Source organism: Palaemon carinicauda, chromosome 34 (genome assembly GCF_036898095.1).
Source record: "Palaemon carinicauda isolate YSFRI2023 chromosome 34, ASM3689809v2, whole genome shotgun sequence".
Classification (NCBI taxonomy): Eukaryota; Metazoa; Arthropoda; class Malacostraca; order Decapoda; family Palaemonidae; genus Palaemon; species Palaemon carinicauda.
The window spans coordinates 12,316,752-12,326,751 of NC_090758.1; positions in this window are offsets into that span (position 1 = coordinate 12,316,752).

Sequence of the window (10,000 nt, forward strand, 5' to 3'; positions counted from 1 at the left end):
GACGTTGACAATCGGCTGCCTCCAACAGATTTCAGTGAGACGTTTGCTTCTCCATAGCTCTGTGGTATTGGTTCTTTTCCTTCATTTCATGAGAGAGAGAGAGAGAGAGAGAGAGAGAGAGAGAGAGAGAGAGAGAGAGAGAGAGAGAGAGAGAGAATTAGGAATCATCGTAAATAAGATTTACTGTTTTATTTGTAATTCCGAAAAGATAGATATTCAATTTAAATATTTACGGAGAGAGAGAGAGAGAGAGAGAGAGAGAGAGAGAGAGAGAGAGAGAGAGAGAGAGAGAGAGAGAATATCTCAAATTATGTCAAAAACACGAATACGTATTAGATCCTTGAAGGGAGAATCTGATCATAGTTTAATAGATTTACTAAACAGCTTTCACTGAAATTTTGATTTTATGAATATAGTATAGTTCTGACTATCTTATATTTATTAAAATATATATTATTATTTTAATTATTGTAAAAATTGTGACTATAAATATATTAGAATATAATTTCTAGTATTGACACAGATTTTCAAAGATTTCAGCTTTCCTCTAAAAGTCGAGGTAATATTCACCACGATTGGGTACAAATCCACGGGGTTTGCACACCATAAAGAAGCTGAGTGTTTTTACTTCTTGTCAACACGGCTTTTAATTAAAAGTGAAAGTCTAGCTTTAGAGAGAGAGAGAGAGAGAGAGAGAGAGAGAGAGAGAGAGAGAGAGAGAGAGAGAGAGAGAGTCTCTACACTTGTCAGCATCAGTATTAATTAAGAAAATATGACATATTGGTTATACATTTAATAGTTTATATTTTTTAACATCGAAATGATATGTCTTTGTTCAATTGTGTATAGGCATGAATATATTTATTTGTAAAACAATTGTTAAAGTGATATATAGTCTTTTATCTCTTTTTCTATCTTGTTTGAATACTGTAATAAAGACGAACATTTTTCAAGACAAATATCACGTTTAGATTTTGAATGATATTGCAGAAGGAAAATTGCAAAATCTATTTTTTTTTAATGCCGAACGTCGGAGACTAATGAAATATGTAGTTTTGTATATATATATATATATATATATATATATATATATATATATATATATATATATATATATATATATATATATATATATATATATATATATATATATATATATATATAACAACAACAACAACAACAACATGCTGTATCAAATTAATCATGAAAAGTACCTTTTGTTAAAAGAAATCTTCTAGAATAACATACATTGAAAATATAAGTTTAATCTCAAAAGAGATTTTTTATAGAATATCTATATAAAGTTCAAGTATACCTGATTTTGATGAAATTTAAATATAAAATTTTACAAAAAAACTAAATATGTACTTTTATTAAACATATTTTACATGGAGAAAATGGAAGTACATCATTATCATCATCTCCTACGCCTATTGAGGCAAAGGGCTTCAGTTAGATTTCGCCAGTCGTCTCTATCTTGAGCTTTTAAATCAACACTTCTCTCGACTTTATCTCCGATTTCACGCTTCATAGTCCTGAGCCATGTAGGCCTGGGTCTTCCAACTCTTCTAGTGCCTTGTGGAGTCCAGCTGAACGTTTGGGGAGTGCGAAGAGCATGCCCAAACCATCTCCATCTACCCCTCACGATGATCTCATCAACATATGGCACTCGAGTAATCTCTCTTATAGTTTCATTTCTAATCCTGTCCTGCCATTCAACTCACAATGACCTTCTGAGGTCTTTATTCTCAAATCTACTAAACCTATTGGATATTGTTACATTGTCATATAATTTTTATTTAACAAATTTTACTGGGAGAAAATGGAGGTATATCATTATCATCATCATCACACAAAGGGCCTCGGCTATATTTCACCCGTTGTCTCTATCTTGAAGTTTTAAATAAATACTTTTCCTTTCATCATCTCCTACTTTACGCTTCATAGTCTTCATCCATGTAAGCCTGGGTCTTCCAACTCTTCTAATGCCTTGTGTCGCCCAGTTAAAAGTTTAGTGAACTAATCTCTCTTGGGGAGTGCGAAGAGCATGCCCAAACCATCTCCATCTACCCCTCATCATGGTCTCATCCATATATGGTACTCTAGTAATCTCTCTTATAGTTCCATTTCTAGTCCTGTCCTGCCATTTAACTCCCAATAACCTTCTGGGGTCTTTGTTCTCGAATCTACAGTATCTGTTGGAGATTGTTTCATTGTCATGCCATGACTCATGTCCATATAGTAACACCGATCTCACTAAACTGATTTTTATATATAATTTCATGCGATTTGATTTCCAAATATTACCTAACCTAGCTTTTGTGTAATTTTCTTTTTTTAAATCATTCATTAAATTTGAATTCTGAAGATTTTGTATTATAATTTGATGAAATTTAGAGCATATTATAATGGACTAAATTTTGTTTACCAAATTTTATTAATCCTTCAACGATATTTAGGAAAAGAAAATGGTTGGAGATACCGTAACAATTTTGGAAATTAAAATACCATTAATTTTACCAAAACGTAAACCACGTGTTTCAATAAATAAATAGATAGAGATTAACAAAAAAGGAATGAAAAATCTTTTAAGAAATCTCGAGATTTCCCAGGACAAAGAAAAGGCTTTTGGAACATTATTGGAACTCTTTGACACATAACATCTTAAGATCTGGAAAAGATTTTCATCCAGATTTTGAAATATACGAAATACATAAAGAAAAGTAATAATAATAATTGAAATTATTAATATTATTATTGCTATTATTATTTTAATTACTGAAAAACTGTAGCTATCAATATTGTATGAAAATGTAACAGACAATAAAGTCAGGAGATGAGAAGAAGCCTTGTGTCAGCCAATTAGGACAGTGACTGGAGCTGAGGATATTTTACCTTCATAAGGAATCATGTCATTTCGAGATTTCCTTTCGGAGGGAAGAGATTTTATGCAATGTGAAAATACTATTTATTAGTTGATTTCAATTTGGGTTTTTTGTAAAGATTATGGAATATTTTGTTACTAATGAGATGCTGAATCCATTTCCCACACAGACACACAAGACATTAGTGATTCGTGCAGAAGAAATCATTCCTTTTATCAGGAATCATATTAATCGTCTTCTTATCAGTAATGATCTCGTTATAAGATTTATTATCTTCAGAGGAAAGGAATTTTATACATCTTTAAAAGTCTATTTATTGGTTAATCTTAATAAAGATTATTAAATATTTTGTTTTCCTATGAAATGTTGAGTTAATTTCCCGCACAGACATCCGCACACATATACCCTACCACAATAACAACGACGGATGGCCTATTGAAAAAGTCCCAGCTTTGCGATCACCGTACTGGGTTCGAATCCCGCTCAAGCTTGATAGTTTTATTAGTGTCTGCAACCTTACCATCCTTGTAGAGATGAGGGTGAGGGGTTTAGGGGAGCATATAGGTCTACATACTGGGTCATAAGCGGTCAGGCTCTAGGCCATTGTCACTGTCCCTTGTCTATGCCATTCATGACCGACCTATAAATCTTTAAACAACAACATCAAATGCAGCTGTTTATAGTCCACTGCAGGACAAAGGCCTCAGATATGTCCTTATTCAGGTTAGGGGTTTGGCCAGTTTTCATCCCCACGAAAGCAAACTGCAGATTAGTGATGGTGGGAAACTTTAATCAGCTCGCTCACAGGAAACCAACCTAGTATGGGTGTCCCTGACTAGTACAGCTTTGCTGATCATGGCGATACACAAACCCTTTCACCACGTTAAGGTATACCCTCACACATATAGATACACATCTACACCAAAGTCTCAGCAGTCTTGTAGGCTGTGTGTGTATGTATATTTGAGAGAGAGAGAGAGAGAGAGAGAGGAGAGAGAGAGAGAGAGAGAGAGAGAGAGAGAGAAGTAGATATTCAAACCAAATCTTGTTATTTACTTGCAAGAGAAAATAAAATCTCTTGGTGAGATTAGAAACTTTTGTGCAAGATCCTCCCTCGAAAAGGCCACAACAGCTGTCCAATTCCTTCTCTCTTCACAAAGGTTCTTCCTAAAGTTTCCTATGTAATTAGTCATTCGCCGGATTTGAACGGTCTAAGAATATAATCTTTTAATTTGATACTCTCTCCAAATTGTTTCCTTCGATCTTTTTGTTTGCTGCAACCACGTGGTGACAAATCGAAACTTTTAAATATAACAAAGAGAAAAATTGTTATAAAACGATCATACTAACAGAAATAATCTTAATTTTGATATCAAATGAATTCAGTTCTCATTTCTGATTGATTATTAAAAGACAGGATTCTTTACAAAGGATTTAATTAACTATGTTTAATATGGTATATTTACATAGGTGATTTTATTGTTTTAGAATTTATTTAATTAATCGAAAAAAAATTTCTACAACAAAGGTTGTGTTAGCAAACGTGGTTATGATGACTTCGTCAGATGAAGTTAATACTACCACAAAATATTCAACGAATTAGTTCATTCAGACCATTTTCATGTTTTCCTTTATAATGTTATCAGTATGCTAAATACCTTTGACCCAATTTTCCTTGCAAATCTGAAAGAGAGTCGTTTTTGATATGTTGGGTGCATCTCTGACACGTTTGATTGTTTGGTCAATTCCAAATTTAACAATCTCATTATCATTTTCCCATTTAAAAAAACTGATAGACATTGAAAAACACGACGCTGAGAACTTACCATGGTTTTTACGGTAGCCTATTGTGCAAGACAGTGAATGAGGAAGCTAATCTTCATGCATTTAATAGGATTTGACCAAAGGTCTCAGTGAACTGACCCAGTGGCAACGTGTATGTCATATCTCCTAATTTGTCATTTTCCTTCCCTTGTCTTAGTGAAGCGAAAGCATTGGGATTAAGGAGAATCGGCACCGCCACAAATGAGTTTTGGTGATTGACACCTTAAGCTGCGCGTTGGCTGCCCTTGCTCAAAAGATGTGTGAATATATATACATATATATACATATATATATATATATATATATATATATATATATATATATATATATATATATATATTTATATATATATATATATATATATATATATATATATATATATATATATATATATATATATCTATATATATATATATATATATATATATATATATATATATATATATATATATATATATATATATATATATATATATATATATATATATATATATGTGTGTGTGTGTGTGTGTGTGTGTGTGTGTATGCATTTGTATAAAGAATAAAATAATCAACACCATTCATTCTGAATGTTTTTTGTGTCAATTTCTCTTCGCCCGAAGCTCATGCACCTAAAGCACATGAATGGAATCAACTGGAGATAACAAAAAAGATAAAGGAGAAAAAAAAATCTCGACAATCACGCGCACACTGAAATAAAATAAAGTTTTACCTCACCGTTATCACTAAACCTTAAATGACAGTCTGTAACCTCAAATATCGTGTATTAGTTAATTATATGACACGTTAGGTCTTATATACGAAAATATCAACAATCACACGAACACTGAAATAAAATAAAATTTTACCTCGCCTTTATCACAAAACCTTAAATTACAGTCTGTGACTTTTAACGTCTCATATAATTCACTAATACAATATTTTTGGTCTTAAATACAAAATTAAACTACTTTTCCTACTGCTGCGAAGCCAACAATAAATGTATGATACATATTTGCGATGTCATATGAATTATTTATCATTCTGATGAGGGGGTAACTTGAAAACAGAGGGGGTAACTTGAAACCGGTTTCAAACTACCCCCCCCCCGGTAATCTGAAACAGGTTTCAAGTTACGGGGGGGGGGGGGGTAATTTGAAACTGGTGGTAACTTAAAACCTTTACACCGGGCGTGCAAACACATGCACAGACTCATACACACACACAGACACACACACACACACACACACATATATATATATATATATATATATATATATATATATATATATATATATATATATATATATATATATATATATATATACATACATATATATATAAATGAAAATTAAGAGAGACGGCAAATACTGGTTGTTAATGAAAATACTTATTTAAAAGACATCATTTTCCTCTCAAGAAATAAAAGGTTAAGCATAAGATGTAAAACACCACACTCTCCAAAAACAAAATTAATTAATGAGCTGGTCGTACCAGTATTAACTTATGCTTTCGAAACTTTGAGCCTTACTAAAGCCTTAGAACAAAACCTAGTTCCAACTCTAAGAGCTATGAAGAAAACAATGATATGAATAACACTATGAGACAAAAAGAAAAGCAACATGGAACAGAAAGCAAAGTAAAGCAGAGGATATTTTAACATGTGAAAGAGAAATTTACTTGGGGAGGACATATAATGAAAATGGAAGATAATGGATAGAATTTAAAAATAACAGAAAAAGTTCCTAAAGACTGCAAAGGAAGGTTGGGAAAGATGAAAAGACAATGGATTGACGAACTAAGAAATTTTAGCATAGAAAGATCATAAAAAAGTAGCAAGTGAAAGGACACGACGGTGGGTTTTCTTCTGCAGTGGATGATACACATTGATTTACAATGGGTCTGTGTGTGTGTGTGTCTGTGTGCGTGGATGAGTGCGTGCGTGTTTGAGTGTATGTGTGTCTGTAATGAGATGCCACTAAGTGCAAGATAAACTGAAGGTCGCAATTGACGTCAGGGGAATCACATGATCTGCTCATCGTCATTCAAGGACGTTAATCTTATCATGATATTGTCTCGACCCAAAGCAAGATGTCTGACTCTCATCATCTCTTATGTATATCTTTCTGTCTTTATCAATTTCAAGTCTACTTTTGATTAAATCTTTAGCTAACGAGAGAGAGAGAGAGAGAGAGAGAGAGAGAGAGAGAGAGAGAGAGAGAGAGAGAGAGAGAGAGATATTGTCTCGACCCAAAGCAAGATGTCTGACTCTCATCATCTCTTATGTATATCTTTCTGTCTTTATCAATTTCAAGTCTACTTTTGATTAAATCTTTAGCTAACGAGAGAGAGAGAGAGAGAGAGAGAGAGGAGAGAGAGAGAGAGAGAGAGAGAGAGAGAGAGAGAGAGAGAGATATTGTCTCGACCCAAAGCAAGATGTCTGACTCTCATCATCTCTTATGTATATCTTTCTGTCTTTATCAATTTCAAGTCTACTTTTGATTAAATCTTTAGCTAACGAGAGAGAGAGAGAGAGAGAGAGAGAGAGAGAGAGAGAGAGAGAGAGAGAGAGAGAGAGAGAGAGAGAGATATTGTCTCGACCCAAAGCAAGATGTCTGACTCTCATCATCTCTTATGTATATCTTTCTGTCTTTATCAATTTCAAGTCTACTTTTGATTAAAACTTTAGCTAACGAGAGAGAGAGAGAGAGAGAGAGAGAGAGAGAGAGAGAGAGAGTATATTGTCTCGACCCAAAGTAAGATGTCTGACTCTCATCATCTCTTATGTATATCTTTCTGTCTTTATCAATTTCAAGTCTACTTTTGATTAAAACTTTAGCTAACGAGAGAGAGAGAGAGAGAGAGAGAGAGAGAGAGAGAGAGAGAGAGAGAGAGAGAGAGAGCTATTAGTAAAATATTGAAATAATTCACGTGTGTTTGTACTTATTTGATCGTGTTTGTGGATGTGTGCGTGCTATAGCCTTGACTGCTTTTATACAAACAGACATGCACACGCACACCTTCACTGCCTTTCGGTTCTATTATCGGTATCTGGGTTCAAAACACTCAATCACGGTCCCTTTTACTTTTGATCACGAAATTCATAACAGTACATTTTCACCTCTCTTCTTTAGTACCTTATACAGTAGAGCACATAGTCTGGACGTGGCTGGGTATAAGCTACCATCCTCTAATATAGTCTTCTTTTTTAGGGAACTTGATCTTTATCTCCAGCCCCCAACAACTCCTCCTTCTTTCACCCATCCCCCTTATACATACATATATATATATATATATATATATATATATATATATATATATATATATATATATATATATATACGTATATATATATATATATATACATATATATACATATACATATATATATATATATATATATATATATATATATATATATATATATATATATATATATATATATATATATATATATGATAAGAAAAATAGCGGTTGGAAAAGATTTTTCAATACCATCGTTATCATCGCTGTGTTGAAGTATCACACAATATACTATCAAGAATCAAAATAAGAAACATAGTGAAGTCTATCCGACAGATAGAATCCAATTTCAAGAGAAGCTCCAAAGGGACAACATATTGAACTTAATGGATGTCTGCTTCCCTTTGACCTTTGACGGGAGAGTACACCGCTTGGGTTGGGGTGAGGGAAGGGGGACGGGTCGTTTAGGAAATCGAGAAAAAATCGGTACCTTATCAGTTATGTTGGTCTCTCTCTCTCTCTCTCTCTCTCTCTCCTCTCTCTCTCTCTCTCTCTCTCTCTCTCTCTCTCTCTCTCTCTCTCTCTCTTAGGATAAATATATAGATAGGATGAAAAAAATATATGACTAATACAGAGAAGTTAGTAGGAATCCAAGAAAGTCACTGTATAAAGAGACACGTCATATCGAAGATGAACTCCAGAAGCAAGGAGTGGACGACACATTTCTCACAAATGCTTCAATTGAAAATAACTGATTTTAAAATGGCACAGCAATTTTTATTTAAGGGGACGGCCGGCCAACCCCATTTTTTAAGGACATGAATTTGACATTCATAAAAATTGATAAGGTTACTTAGTACATCTCCAAACTGCATAGGTTTTTGGCCTCTGACCTACGGTTTTTTCAACGCCAGGGTGATTTAGCCTAAAAAAATTAGCGTTTTTTTTTTTCAAATTCTTTCTCTTCCCTTCATAATTGATATTAAGACCTGGGATTATTACCTTTATAGACCTGATATAGACGTCAAATAGAATGAAGATTTTTTTAAGTTTATTTTTATGTGATTTTTTTTTTTCATAATAGCCACTTAAATAGGAACATAACCTTTGAATGCTCCTTATCCATGCCATAAGGAAAAGATAGAAAAAGATATTGTATTCTTTCTTTCAAGCATTCCATTATCAATAAGGGCATTATCTAGTAAACCTATACTTTCAGAAGGAAGATCGAACAGTTTCCTTTGGAAGTGACTCCCCCAACGCCATTTGATCCCTATAACTATAACGTTACTGGGGAGACGATTGTCTGGCAGGTACACCGTCACAGCAGGGAGACGCCTTCCATTTGGAAGTTTGCAATGATGGTATGCCATCGAAGGATTGATTATTCCTTAAAGAACTGAGACAGTTGATTGATTGCCTTATATCTCTTTCAATGACAATAAATTTGGATTATGATAGATTCAAGTGATTGTGTTTGTTATTACAACATTTTATGTTATTTTGTGCTTTTAATATAAGGGATTGTAAAGATAATTGCTTAATTATGCAATGAAATCCAAGTATGATTTTGCAATTGTATATTTGGTTATTATTAGATTATTAAAAATGTCAATAATAAAAAGCTCCAATCATATTCGTCCCTAATATAACAAGAACAAACACTCGGTAGAGCGCATACCTTCGCCACAGCCACTTTTGTCACCAAGAAAATTGTCTAAAAACTTCCATTTTGTTTTTTCATGAAATTTCTGGAAGTTAATAACCCAGTTGACCTCTGACCTCCAATCGCTAACATTTTTGCAAAAGTTTCATGCAAATCAGATAAGAATTGGCAACGATATAGCAAGAAGACATGTTTCGCCTTTTCATCACCTGGCCTCTGATATGTAACTTTTTCACTCGCAAAATCTAATCATATTGTTCTTTGTTCATGGCTAATCATTCCAATAATTTCATTAGATTATGTGGAATAGTTTTTGAGCTTCGTGATTAATGTTCCACCTTTTCATGACCCTGGCCTTGACTTCTGACCCATTCACTCGCCAAATCTTATGAATCCCACCATA